Here is a 14,878-nt window from a genome sequence, read left to right as displayed (position 1 = left end):
ATTCGATTGCAGAATGTGGGCTGTGCTGGCTTGGCCAACATTTATTACTCATTCCTAATGGCCCTCGAGAAGGAGGTGGTAAGCTGCCTTCTTGAACTGCGGCAATCCATATGGTGTAAGTACACCCACAGTTCTTATAGGTACCCCACACACAATTCAAATGGCCCCTGGTGTTTTTACTGTGCCCATGAATTAATTCAAAAATACAGTGAAAGATAGTAAGACTGGCTACCAATGCATAAAATAGGAGTATGGTAATATCAAATAGCATAACTTCTGTTAAATGCCAATTAATGTGAAAGAAAAATTTGTTTGAATATTCTGCCTGCCTCAAAATGAACCCAATGATTACTCAATCAAACAATGATATATAAGCCTTGATCTTAAATGACTACATTTTTATAAATTAATTTACGGGGTGTGGGCATCGCTGGTTAGGCCAGCATTTATTGCCAACACTAGCTGCCCTCCAGAAGGTGGTGGTGAGCTGCCTTCTTGAACCGTTGCAGTCCTTGAGGTGTAGGTACACCTACTGTGCTGTTAGGGAGGGAGCTCCAGGATATTGTCCCAGCGACAGGGAAGGAACGGTGATACATTTCCAAGTCAGGATGGTGGGATTCCCAGACATCTGCTGTTCTCCTAGATGGTAGTAGTCGTGAGTTTGGAAGGTGCTGTCGAAGGAACCTTTGGGGAGTTACTGCAGTGCATCTTGTAGATGGTACACATGGCTGCCACTGTTCGTCGGTGGTGGAGGGTTTGAATGTTGGTGGAAGGCGAGCAATCAAGCTTTGTCCTGGATGGTGTTGAGCTTCTTGTGTTGTTGAAGCTGCACTTATCCAGGCAAGTGAAGAGTATTGTAATACACTCCTGACTTGTGCCTTGCTGATGGTGGACGGGCTTTGGAGGGTAAGTAGGTGAGTTACTCGCCGTAGGATTCCTAGCCTTTGACCTGCCCTGGTAGCCACAGTATTAATATGGCTAGTCCAGTTCAGTTTCTGATCAATGGTAACCCTCAGGAAGTTGATTGTGGGGGATTCAGCGATGGTAATGCCATTGAATGTCATGGGGTGGTGGTTAGAACCATAGAATTTACAGTGCAGAAGGAGGCCATTCGGCCCATCGAGTCTGCACCGGCTCTTTGAAAGAGCACCCTACCCAAGCCCACATCTCCACCCTATCCCCATAACCCAGTAACCCCACCCAAAACTAAGGGCAATTTAGCATGGCCAATCCACCTAACCTGCACATCTTTGGACTGTGGGAGGAAACCGGAGCACCCGGAGGAAACCCACGCACACGCGGGGAGAACGCGCAGACTCCGCAGATAGTGAACCAAGCCGGGAATCGAACCTGGGACACTGGAGCTGTGAAGCACTTGTGCTAACCACCATGTTACCGTGCTGCCCTAAATCTCTCTAGATCTCTCATGTAGGAGATGGCCATTGCCTGGCACTTGTGTGGTGTGAATGTTACTTGCCACTTGTCAGCCCAAGCCTGGATATTGTCTAGGTCTTGCTGCATTTGGACATGGACTGCTTCATTATCGGAAGAGTCGCAAATGGTGCTGAACATTGTGCAGTCATCCACCAATATCCCCGCCTCTGACTTTATGATGGATGGGAGGTCATTGATGAAGCAACTGGAAATGGTTGGGCCTGGGACATTACCCTGAGGAACTCCTGCAGTGATGTCCTGGAGCTGAGATGATTGATCTCCAACCACCACAACCATCTTCCTTTGTGCCAGGTATGACTCCAACCAGCAGAGAGTTTCCCCATCGATTCCCATTGACTCCAGTTTAGCTAGGACTTCTTGATGCCATACTCGGTCAAATGCTGCCTTGATGTGATGGGCAATCACTCTCCCTCCACCTCTGGCATTCAGCTCTTCTGTCCATGTTTGAACCAAGGCTGTAATGAGGTCAAGAACTGAGTGACCCTGGCACAACCCAAACTGCACATCCATGAGCAGATTATTGCCGAGTAAGAACATAAGAACCAGGAGCAGGAGTAGGCCACCTGGCCCCTCGAGCCTGCTCCGCCATTCAATGAGATCATGGCTGATCTTTTGTGGACTCAGCTCCACTTTCCGGCCCGAACACCATAACCCTTAATCCCTTTATTCTTCAAAAAACTACCTATCTTTATCTTAAAAACATTTAATGAAGGAGCCTCAACTGCTTCACTGGGCAAGGAATTCCATAGATTTGCAACCCTTTGGGTGAAGAAGTTCCTCCTAAACTCAGTCCTAAATCTACTTCCCCTTATTTTGAGGCTATGCCCCATAGTTCTGCTTTCACCCGCCAGTGGAAACAACCTGCCCGCATCTATCCTTTTAAAAAATAAATTTAGTGTACCCAATTATTTTTTCCATTTAAGGGGCAATTTAGCGTGGCCAATCCACCTATCCTGCACATCTTTTGGGTTGTGGGGGTGAAACCCACGCACACACAGGGAGAATGTGCAAACTCCTCACGGAGAGTGACCCAGAGCCGGGATTCGAACCCGGGTCCTCAGCGCCGTAGGCAGCAATGCTAACCACTGTGCCACCGTGCTGCCCTTCCCGCATCTATCCTATCTATTCCCATCATAATTATATGTTTCTATAAGATCCCCCCTCATCCTTCTAAATTCCAACGAGTACAGTCCCAGTCTATTCAACCTCGCCTCGTAATCCAACCCCTTTCGCTCTGGGATTAATCTAGTGAATCTCCTCTGCACACCCTCCAGCGCCAGTACGTCCTTTCTCAAGTGTCTTGATAGCACTGTTAATGACTCCTACCATCACTTTGCTGATGATGGAGAGTAGACTGATAGGGGCAGTAATTGGCTGGGTTGGATTTGTCCTCTTTCTTGTGTACAGGATACATCTTGTCAATTTTCCACATTGCCAGGTATATGCCAGTGTTGTAGCTATACTAGAACAGCTTGGCTAGGGGTATGGCAAGTTCTGGAGCGCAAGTCTTCAATAATATTGTCAGGGCCCATAGCCTTTGCAGTGTCCAAAGCCTTCAACTGTTTCTTGATATCACGTGGAGTGAATCGTATTGGCTGAAGACGGACATCTGTGATGCTGAGGACCTCCGGAGGAGACCAAGATGGATCATCTACTTGTCACTTCTGGGCTGAAGATTGTTGCAAATGCCTCAGCCTTGTCTTTTGCACACATATGCTCGGCTCCTCCATCACTGAGGATGGGGATATTTGTGGAGCCTCCTCCTCCAGTGAGTTCTTTAATTGTCCACCACCATAAACGGCTGGATGTGGCTGGACTGCAAAGCTTAACTCTGATGCGTTGCTTGTGGAATCGCTTAGCTCTGTCTATTACGTGATCCTCATGCTGTTTGGCACACAAGTAGTCCTGTGTTGTGGCTTCCCCAGGTTGACACCTCATTTTTCGATATGCCTGATGTTGCTCCTGGCATGCTGTCCTGCAATCTTCATTGAACCAGGGTTGATTCCCTGGCTTGGTGGTAATGGTAGAGTGGGGGATATGCCGGGCCATGAGGTTGCAGATTGTGGTTGTGCTGTGATTGTGCTGCAGCTGCTGATGGCCCACAGCGCCTCATGGATTCCAGTCTTGAGTTGCTAGATCTGTTCGAAGTCTATCCCATTTAGCACGGTGGTGGTGCCTAAAAACACGATGGAGGGTATCCTCAATGTGAAGACAGGACTTTGTCTCCATAAATACTGTGCGGTGGTCACTTCTACCGATACTGTCATGGACAGATGCATCTACAGTAGGCAGATTGGTGAGGATGAGGTCAAGTATGTTTTGCTCTCTTGTTGGCTCCCTCACCACCTGCTGCAGTCCCAGTCAAGCAGCTATGTACTTCAGGACATGGTCAGCTCCGGCTGTGGTGCCACTACCAAGCTTCCCTTGGGATGAACATCCAGAGCATATTCTACGCCCTTGCAACCCTCAGTGCTTCCTCCAAGTGGTGTTCACCATGGAGGAGAACTGATTCATCAACTGATGGTGGCCGGTACATAGTCATCAGTGGGAGATTTTCTTGCACATTGTTTAACCTGAAGACATGAGACTTCATGTCTTACAACACCAGTTTAAAGTCTGGTGTCGTAAGACTTCTTAAGGTGCTGAGTGCCCAGTCTGCGTGCCACCTGTGCAGTGCTGTGGGCATGCTTTCCCAAGAGCTGAATTGCTCCACCACCTTATCCCGATGGTCCTATTATGGGGTCAGGATGATGCTCTGGAGCAGCCATGGCTGACTCCCCACTCTTTAATATCGTTCTCCCAGCTAATCTGTTCCGAAGGCACATGTTTCTCACATGCCGGTTTAACATTTTCAAGTTCCAACCTTGAAGAGCGCTTAACGAGCTTCCAACATGGTAAATTGGCCTGAATGTAGAGGGCTGTGATTCCTGCCCTGCCCTCTCTCACCCTTGTTGCTACTGCCACGCTGGGAGCGAGTGGCATTTTGAAATTGACACACTGCCGGATGCTGGTATTTTCGGAAGGCGTCATGTGCCTCCGTTCTCAGTCAGCCTTCTTTTCTCCAAGGAAAATGGTCCCAAATGCTTCGGTCTACGCCTGGCGTGAGCTGTTCAAAGCCAGTTCTACCTGACAGAACTGCCGCAATTGAGAGAAAGGTTTTTGGTCTTTCAAATTTGATCAGCTTAATATGTATGGCTAAGAATGGTGTAGCTTGTTATGGAGATGGTACCAAAATGGTGCGGCAAAGCATGGAGAGATTAACTGTTGCCACCTAATTGGATTTTTAACAGAATATCCAGTCGCTTGGAAGAACCACAAGCTACTATTTCTCTGTTCCGTTTTAGTTAGGTTTCATGTTTTCATTGATCCTTTTGATGTGAGCTCTGTCGCATCCAATTTGCTGGACAGTTGCGAGGTGAATTGTACAATGGCAGAGGGTGGTTTATCTGTGAGTTGACATAGTCATACTCACAGAACCATATCTTACTGACAATGTCTCGGAGACCACTACCACCATTCCTGGGTATATCTTGTCTCACCAGCAGGACAGACCCAGCAAAGGTGGCAGCACAGTGGTGTACAGTCGGGAAGGAGTTGCCGTGGGGGTCTTCAAAATCAGCTCTGGACTCCATGAAGTCTCATGTCTGGTGTACAACGTCGGTTGAAGGTCCTGTGCGGTGAGGAGGTCTTGTTCAAACTTGTGCGTGAAGATGTGGGCATTGAATAGGATTGGCATCCCATTGCCACTGCAGCACAGAAGGCTGCAGCTGGCTATAGGGAAACAGTTCTCAGATTTTGGGCCTAGCGATGATGAGGGTCACCCAAAGGTGGAAGCCGTAGCAGCAGGAGGACGCAGGAGAGAAACAAGGGGCAGGAAGGGCACCAGGGTATGCCCTCACCATAGGATCGACTTCTGAAGAGGGCGCTATCTGGGGGTGACCATGGTTCAGTGGTGCAGGAGACTGAACCTTTCCAAGCAGATGTGATCCCTCCCTCACTGAAGACCTCCCAGCACTGGCAGTGGTCTTGATCTTCTCGTTTCTGCTGTGGACCTATGTGGCATCTCACTAGTGGTAACACTCCAGTGCATATCTGAGATTACTTATGTCCTCTTTGCCAGAGCTGGACGCCACATTATTTAATGACAGAGACAGCCTCATAGGGCCAGAGAGCCGTGGGTTTTTCCACTCGTGGTGGATTCCCCCAGGTGGAACATCATTGATTTCAACTATACAGCCATCAAGGCAGCCAGCGACCAGCCAATGATACCAATCAACAGGAAGGGCTTCCACACGCTGAACATCCAACTGGTGTGTGGCCACATCAAGAGCTTCATGAGTATTCTCTTTCTGGCAGCTGCCATGATTCCTCCATCCTCCGCCAGTCCAGGCTGCTCCAGATCTTCACTTCAACCCCCAAAGCCTGTGATGGATCCTAGAAACAAGTGAAAACCTTGAGGAGACAGCAAAGGACCTCTTCACGAGATTCCAGACAGAAGCACAGAGGTGATATAACCCAAGCCACCTTCTCATTAGGACAATCATTGGGGAGGCCATATGACTTCTGAAGATGCAATTCTGATGCCTCGACCAGTCACGTTGTGCCCTCAATAAAATGTCCTCCTGCAAGGGTTTGGGTTTCTGTAGTGGTCTGCTGGCCTTTCCTTTATATAAAGGGGAGTGGATGATGAGGCTCTGGGAGGAAATAGTCCATCAGAGGAGGAGCAGGTGTAGGAGGGGGCAGAATGAGATGATACTGAACAGAGGAGTGTCCCTGCACATTCACAGAAGAGGACCTCTCTCTTCTCCCGCACAGCCTCCATGTCGACGTAGATGAAGCAAGGGTCTGCCCTGCCTGGTTGCCAGGCCTCAGCCTCTACTCTGGTACCTCATTTCCTTCTAGTGCAGTGGAAGGCTTTGGCACAAACCACAGATCGCTTCTTCAGGACAACCAGCTGCATCAACAATGGCTAAAAAATAAAATAAAAATTAATTTACGGGATGTGGGCATCGCTGGTTAGGCTAGCATTTATTGCCCATCCCCAGCTGTCCTTCAGAAGGTGGTGATGGGTTGCCTTCTGGAACCACTGCAGTCCTTGAGGTGTAGGTACACTGACTATCCTGTTAGGGAGGGAGTGCCAGGACCGTGCCCCAGTGACAGTGAAGGAACGGCGATGTATTTCCAAGTCGGAGTGGTGAGTGACTTGGGGAGGAAACTCCAGGTGGTGTGGTTACCAGATATCTGCTGCTCGTGTCCTTCTAGATCAGGCATTGTCAAACTCGGGGGCACGACCCGTGGGTGGGTGCCAGGAGGGTCGCGGAGCCGTCCGTCGCAGCGCTCCCGATCGCGCAAATCTGCGCGCAACAGACAGGCTGTTAATAATGCCAGCTGCGAGGGGCCTTCAAAATGGTGGCGCACATGTAAATAAATGCGGCCGCACTGCTCACGCGTGCCCGATCATCGGCGCGCATGCGCAGTGCAGCCGCTTTTTTTTTTAAGCGGCCGCAGCTTTTTGTTTTACACGTCCGGGGCGGTTTTATTCATTTTATTTTTTCTTTTACAATTTCGGGGGGGGTTTTATTTGATAAAATTTTACAGGAAAAAAATGCAGAACTTTGGACAGATGGAGACTCCACACCTTCCTACACTGGAAGGCTTCACCCTCATCCAGCAGGTTGCATTGGAGGAGCGTGTACGAGGGCCAAAGGGACCCAAAACCATTTCCTCCATTTTTGTCAGCAGGAAACAAGGTAAGAGAAAATGGTGGGTCGCGCAGATCGGCCGGCGTGGGTCGCGAAGGTCGGCCGGGTTGGGTCCCGAAGGCTGGCCGGTTGGTAAAAATGGGTCCCCAGAAAAATAGTTTGAAGAACACTGTTCTAGATGGTAGTGGTCGTGGGTTTGGAAGGTGTTGCCGAAGGAACCTTGGTGAGTTACTGCGGTGTATCTTGAAGCTGGTACACACAGCTGCCACTGTTCCGATAGTGGTGGAGGGTTTGAATGTTTGTGGAAGGAGGAGCAATCAAGAGGGCTGCTTTGTCCTGGATGTGGAGATGCCAGTGTTGGACTGGGGTGAGCACAGTAAGAAGTCTTACAACATAAGGTTGAAGTCCAACAGATTTGTTTCAAATCACTAGCTTTCGGAGCACTGCTCCTTCCTCAGGTGAATGAAGAGGTAGGTTCCAGAAACATATATTATATTTATATATATAGACAAAGTCAAAGATGTAAGACAATGCTTTGAATGCGAGCATTTACAGGTAATTAAGTCTTTACAGATCCAGAGAGAGGGGTAATCCCAGGTTAAAGAGGTGTGAATTGTCTCAAGACAGGTCTGCTGGTAGGATTTCAGGAGTGTACTGGAATACTCTCCACTTGCCTGGATGGTGTCGGGCTTCTCGAGTGTTGTTGGAGCTGCACTAATCCAGGCAAGTGGAGAGTATTCCATCACACTCCTGACTTGTGCTTTGTAGATGGTGGACAGGCTTTCGGGGGGTCAGGAGGTGAATTACTTGCCGTATGATTCCTAGCCTTTGACGTGCCCTGGTGGCCACAGTATTAATATGGCTAATCCAGTTCAGTTTCTGATCAATGATAACCCTCAGGATGTTGATTGTGGGGGATTCAGCGATGGTAATGCCATTGAATGTCATGGGGTGGTGGTTACATCCTCTCGTCGGAGATGGTCATTGCCTGGCACTTGGGTGGCACAAATGTAACTTGCCACTTGTTAGCCAAGCCTGAATATTGTCCAGGTCTTGCTGCATTTGGACATGGACTGCTTCATTATCTGAAGAGTCGCGAATGGTGCTGAACATTGCGCTGTCATGGGTGAATATCCCCACGTTGGACATTATGATGGAAAGGAGATCATTGATGAAGCAACTGAAGATGGTTGGGCCTAGGACACTACCCTGAGGAACTCCTGCAGTGATGTCCTGGAGCTGAGATGATTGACCGTCAACTACCACAACCATCTTCCTTTGTGCTAGGTGTGAGGCCAACGGGCAGCACGGTGGCGCAGTGGGTTAGTCCTGCTGCCTCACGGCGCTGAGGTCCCAGGTTCGATCCCGGCTCTGGGTCACTGTCCGTGTGGAGTTTGCACATTCTCCCTGTGTTTGCGTGGGTTTCGACCCCACAACCCAAAGATGTGCAGGCTAGGTGGATTGGCCACACTAAATTGCCCCTTAATTGGAAAAAATGAATTGGGCACTCTAAATTTTTTTTTATTTAAAAAAAGGTATGAGACCAACCAGCAGAGAGTTTTTCCCCCCGATTCCCCTTGACTCCAGTTTAGCTAGGGCTCTTTGATGCCATACACAAGTCAAATGCTGCCTTGATGTGAAGGGCAATCGCTCTCATCTCACGCTGGCATTCAGCTCCTTTGTCCATGTTTGATGAAGGCTGTAATGAGGTCAAGACCTGAGTGACCCTGGCGGAACCCAAACTGAGCATCCGTGAGCGGGTTATTGCCGAGTATGTGCCGCTTGATAGCGCTGTTCATGACTCCTTCCATCACTTTGCTGGAGAGTAGACTGATCGGGCGGTAATTGGCTGGTTTGGATTTATCCTGTTTCTTGTGGACAGGACATACCTGGGAAATTTTCCACATTGCCGGGTAGATGCCAGTGTTATAGCTGTACTGGAACAGCTTGGCTCGGGGTGCAGCAGGTTCTGGAGCACGTCTTCAGTACTATTGCCGGAATATCATCAGGACCTTTGCAGGCCTTTGCAGTATTCAGTGCCTTCAGCTGTTTCTTGATATCACGTGGAGTGAATCGTATTGGCTGAAGCCTGACTATCTGTGATGCTTGGGATCTCTGGAGCCCAAGATGGATCATCCACTTGGTACTTCTGGCTGAAGCTTGTTGCGAATGCCTCAGCTTGTCTTTTGCACATGTGGTGGTTCCTTCAGTGCAGTCCCAGTGCTGCAGTCCCAGTGTAGCAGCTATGTCCCTTAGGACCCGGCCAGCTCGGTCTGTGGTGGTGCTACCAAGCCACACTTGGTGATGGACATTGAGATCCCCCACCCAGAGCATATTCTGCACACTTGCCACCCTCATTGCTTCTTCCAAGTGGAGGAGTACTGATTCATCAGCTGAAGGTGGCCGGTATGTGGTAATCAGCAGGAGGTTTCCTTGCCCATGTTTAACCTGAAGCCTTGAGACTTCATGTGGTCCAAAGTTGATGTCAAAGTCCCTCCTGACTGTTTACTACTGTGCCACCAGCTCCGCTGGGTCTGTCCTGCCGGTGAGGTAGGAATGGTGATAGTGGTACCTGGGACATTGTCTGTAAAGTATGATTCTGTGAGTATGACTATGTCAGGCTGTTGTTTAACTAGTCTGTGAGATAGCTCTCCGAGATGTTCGTAAGGAGTGCTTTGCAGGGTCAACAAGGCTGGGTTTGCTGTTGTCATTTCTGGTGCCTGGTTCAATGCGGGGTGGTCCATCATGTTTAATTCCTTTTTTGTGTTTTTGAATACAACTGGGTGGCTGGCTTGGCAATTTCAGAGGGCATTCAAGAGTCAACCACATTTCTGTGGGTCTGGAGTCACATATAGGCCAGACTAGGTAAGGATGGCAGATTTCCTCCCTGAAAGGAGATTAGTGAACCAGATGGGTTTTTTACGACAATCGACAATGGTTTCACGGTCATCTTTTAATTCGAGATATTTTATTGAGTTTAAATTCCACCACCTGCCGTCGTGGGATTCGAACCTGGGTCCTCAGATCATTATCCTGAGTCTCTGGATTGTTGTTCAGTGACACCACTACGCCATTGCCTCCCCATCCATCCCACACTTCACCTGACCCACCTCCAATCCCCTTCCCATTGTTTTAAACTGATAGTGTCTCCAGGCACAAATCTTAATTTATTTCCCAGTGGGGTATTAGAAACATGGAAAATAGGTGCAGGATTAGGCCATTCAACCCTTCGAACCTGCACCACCATTCAATAATTAGAAAAATAAATTCAGAGTACCGAATTCTTTTTTTTCTCCAATTAAGTGGCAATTTAGCGTGGCCAATTCACCGACCCTGCACATCTTTTTGCGTTGTGGGGGGTGAGGCCCACGCAGACACGGGGAGAATGTGCAAACTCCACATGGACAGTGACCCAGGGCCGGAATGGAACATGGGGACTCAGCACCATGAGGCAGCAGTGCTAACCATTCCGCCACCTTGCTGCCCCTACCACCACTCAATATGATCATGGCTGATCATGCAAATTTAGTATCCCACTCTCTCTCCATACCACTTGATACCTTTAGCTGCAAGGGCCACATCCAGCTCCCTCTTGAATATATCCAACGAGCTGACCCCAACAGCTTTCTGTGGTACAGAATTCCACAAGTTCACTACTCTCTGAGAAGATGTTCTTCCTCACTCAGTCCTGAATGGCTTACCCCTTATTCTTAGGCGATGACCCCTAATTCTGGACGTCTCCAACATCGGGAACATTCTTCCCACATCCAGCCTGTCCAGTCCCATCAGGATTTTATTTGTTTCTATGAGATCCCCTCTCATTCTTCTAAACTCCAGTCAGTACAAGCCCAATCGATCCAGTCTTTCTTCATATGTCAGTCCGGCCAGCCCATGAATTAGTCTGGTGAACCTTCGCTGGACACCCTCAATAGCAAGAATGTCCAAACTCAAACTAGGAGATCAAAACTGCACACAATACTCAAGGTGTGACCTCACCAAGGCCCTGAATAACTGCAGCAAGACATCCCTACTCCTGTACTCAAATCTTCTCGCAATGAAGGCCAGCACATCATTAGCTTTCCTCACCGCCTGCTGTACCTGCATGCAAACCTTCAGCGACTGTTCCACCATGGGAAGCACGGTAGCATAGTGGTTAGCACTTCGCAGCTCGGGGGTCCCAGGTTCGATTCCTGGCTTGGATCACTATCTGTGCAGAGTCTGCAAGTTCTCCTCGCGTTTGCGTGGGTTTCTTCCGGGTGCTCCAGTTTCCTCCCACTGTCCAAAGATGTGCAAGTTAGGTGGATTGGCCATGCTAAATTGCCCTTAGTGTCCAAAAAAGGTTCCGTGGCGTTACGGGGATAGGGTGGAGGTGTGGGGATAGGGTGGATGTATAGTGTTAGATAGGGTGCGCTTTCCAAGGGCCGGTGCAGACTCGATGGGCCGAATTGCCTTCTTCAGCACTGTAAATTCTATGATGACACCCAGGTCCAGGTCTTGTTGCACTTTCTTTTCCGAAACTGCCACCATTCAGATAATAATCCGCCTTCCTGTTTTTGCCACCAAAATGGCTAACCTTGCATTTACCCACATTATATTACATTTTCTAAGTATTTGCCCACTCTGCCAGCCTGTCTAAGTCACCCTCCAGCCTTTCTGCATCCTCCTCACATCATACATTGCTACCCTGCATAGTGTCGTCTGCAAATTTGGAGATATTGCCTTCCTCCAAATCAGGTCCAGCGATACCCCATTAGTCACTGCCTGCCACTCTGAAAAGGACCCACTCTCTGCTTCCTGTCAGCCAACCAGTTCGCTATCCACGTCAATACATTACCCCCAATGCCATGAGTTTTAATTTTGCTCACTAATCTCTTGTGTGGGACCTTGTCAAAAAGTGTTTTGAAAGCCCAAATACACAACATCCACTGGTTCACCCTTGTCGACTCTACTGGCCACATTTGTCTTCATCAGTCTTTTTCTCTTCACATATCTAAAGAGGCTTTTGCCGTCAGTTTTTACTGCTGGCTCAGAAAACAAACCTGGCACCTGTATATTGTCAATGGGGTGAAAATTTACTGTGGGGTTTCAGGGCTAAGCGAGAGAGGAGCCAGGAGGGGCATGCGCCGTGTTTTTATACAGAGTGATCATTACATCTCAACTTTTGTATTTTACACTTCTTGCCATAACAGCCAGCGGTTTTAACCCCTTACTTTTTTTTTAAAGAAAATGAATCCAAACCACACTGCATTTAACTGGAGGGGATTCCAGGGTCACTTTTATTTTGCCTCTCCCATCAATTTTACCAAGAACCCATTTCTGTTTCCTGCGTCTTGAGGATCAATTACTATAGAAATATAGGAACTAAGAGGAAGCATGGTGATGCTGCAGTGATTAGCACTGCTGCCACACAGTGCTGAGGACCCGGGTTCGATCTCAGCACCATGTCAATGTCCATGTGGAGTTTGCACATTCTCCCCATGTCTGCGTGGGTCTCACCCTCACAACCCAAAGATGGGCCGGATAGGTGGACTGTCCAGGCTAAAATTGCCCCTTAATTGGAAAAAAATTAATATATAGGAACTACAACTACTGTAAGTTGGACATCACTCCCTGTAGCCCTATATCCAAATTGTTGATGTACAAAGTGAATAGCAGCAATTCTAGGACCCTGTGGAACATTGTTACTCACTTTTAACTGTTTGTAGAAACTGCCCTCAAAGTAATCTGTTGAGTTTGTCAAGTACCTATCTTCCTGCAGGCTCCGTCCAATCATTTTCTCTTCATCAAAATGTTTAATATATTAAATGGTAGGTATCAGTAAAGGGTCAGCTCAGCGGTGTGCCTCGCCTTTTCTCACTCTCAGTTGTTCCCAGTCTACAATCAATTGGGGTAGTTTGCTGGAGCAGTTGGGGAGGGTTAAAACTAATATGCAGGGGGATGGGAACCTATGTAAGAAGTCAGAGAAAGATGGAGCAAGGACAAAAACAAAAGTTAGAAAAGGGAATGAGAAAAGTGATAGGCAGAGAAACCAAAATTCAAACAGGGCAAAAGAGCAATTTGGGAGCAAGACAAGCATTGTGAAAAAGATAAACTTAAAGGCTCTGTGCCTTAATGCACGGAGCATTTGCAATAAAGTGGATGAACTAATCACGCAGATAGATATAAATGGGTACGATATAATTAGGATTACGGAAACATGGCTGCAGAGTGACCAGGGATGGGAACTGAATGTCCCAGGGTATTCAGTATTTAGGAAGGACAGGCATAAAAGAAAAGGTGGTGGTGTGGCACTGCTGGTTAAGGAGGAAATTAACACAATAGTGAGAAAGGATATTAGCTCTGACAATGTGGAGTTGAGAAATACCAACGGGCAAAAAACATTAGGTGTCATATATCGTCCCCCAAACTGCAGTGGTGATGTTGGGAATGGTATTAAACACAAAATTAGAGATGCATGCAATGAGGGAATATCGGTAATCAATGGGTGATTTTAATTTTCACATAGGTGGGCAAATCAAATTAGCCACAATGCTGTAGAGGAGGAATTCCTGGAGTGTATACAAGGGATGATTTTCTTGACCAATATGTGGAGGAACCAACTAGAGAGCAGGCCATCTTAGACTGGGTATTGTGTAATGAGAAGGGAATCATTGCCAATCTGGCTGTACAAGACCCTTTGGGGATGAGCAACAATAACATGATAGAATTTTTTATCAGATGGAGAGTGAAGTAGTTGATTCGGAGACTAGGGTGCTGAATCTTAATAAAGGAAACTGAAGACATGAGGTGTGAGTTGGCCTTGATAGATTAGGGAGAGTTACTTGAAGGGATGACAGTGGATAGGCAATGACAAACATTCAAGGAATGCATGGGAGAACTGCAGCAACTGTTCATTCCTGTCTGGCACAAAAGCAAAGGGGGTAAGAGGGCCAATCCATGGCTTACAAAGGAAATTAGAAATCGTATCCAATCCAAGGAAGAAGCATACAGATTGGCCAAGAAAAATAATAGGTCTGATGATTGGGAGCAGTTTAGAATTCAGCAAAGAAGGACTAAGGGATTGATTAAGAAGGGGAAAGTACAGTACGAAAGGACGCTGACAGGGAACATAAAGACTGATACTAAGAGTTTCTATAGATATGTGAAGAGAAAAAGATTGGTAAAGACAAATGTAGGCCCACTACAGACAGAAACAGGTGAATGTATAATAAGGGACAAAGAAATGGCTGAGCAATTGAATACATACTTTGGTTCTGTCTTCACAAAAGAGAACACAAATCAGATACCAGAAATGTTTACTGAGAGGAAAGAACTGAGGGAGATCAATATTAGTAGAGAAATGCTGATGGGAAAATTGATGGGATTGAAGGCGGATAAATCCCCAGGGCCTGATAATCTGAATCTGCATCCCAGAGTGCTTCAGGAAGTGGCTCTGGAAATAGTGGATGCATTGGTGGTCATCTTCCGGGATTCTATAGATTCTGGAACAGACCCTGCAGATTGGAGGGGAGCTAATGTCACTCTAATATTCAAGAAGGGAGGTAACAGAAAACAGGGAATTATAGACCAGTAAGCCTAACATTAGTGGGTAAAAGTCTTGAATCCATTATCAAGGACTTTATAGCGGAGCATTTAGAAAGCAGTGGTAGGATCAGTCCGAGTCAGCATGGATTTCTGAAGGGGAAATCATGTTTGACAAATCTGTTGGATTTCTTTGAAGA

General features: G+C 47.5%; 1 protein-coding gene across 1 annotated transcript in view; it reads right to left on the bottom strand.

Annotated features, from left to right (window-relative positions):
• LOC119968760 (histone H4 transcription factor-like) overlaps positions 1-14,878 on the bottom strand; it is a 63,547-nt gene that overhangs the window by 11,885 nt on the left and 36,784 nt on the right.

This window comes from Scyliorhinus canicula, chromosome 7, assembly GCF_902713615.1.
Source record: "Scyliorhinus canicula chromosome 7, sScyCan1.1, whole genome shotgun sequence".
NCBI classification, from domain to species: domain Eukaryota; kingdom Metazoa; phylum Chordata; class Chondrichthyes; order Carcharhiniformes; family Scyliorhinidae; genus Scyliorhinus; species Scyliorhinus canicula.
Note: the sequence above shows the minus strand (reverse complement) of the source record. Positions and strands in the feature narration are given on the sequence as shown.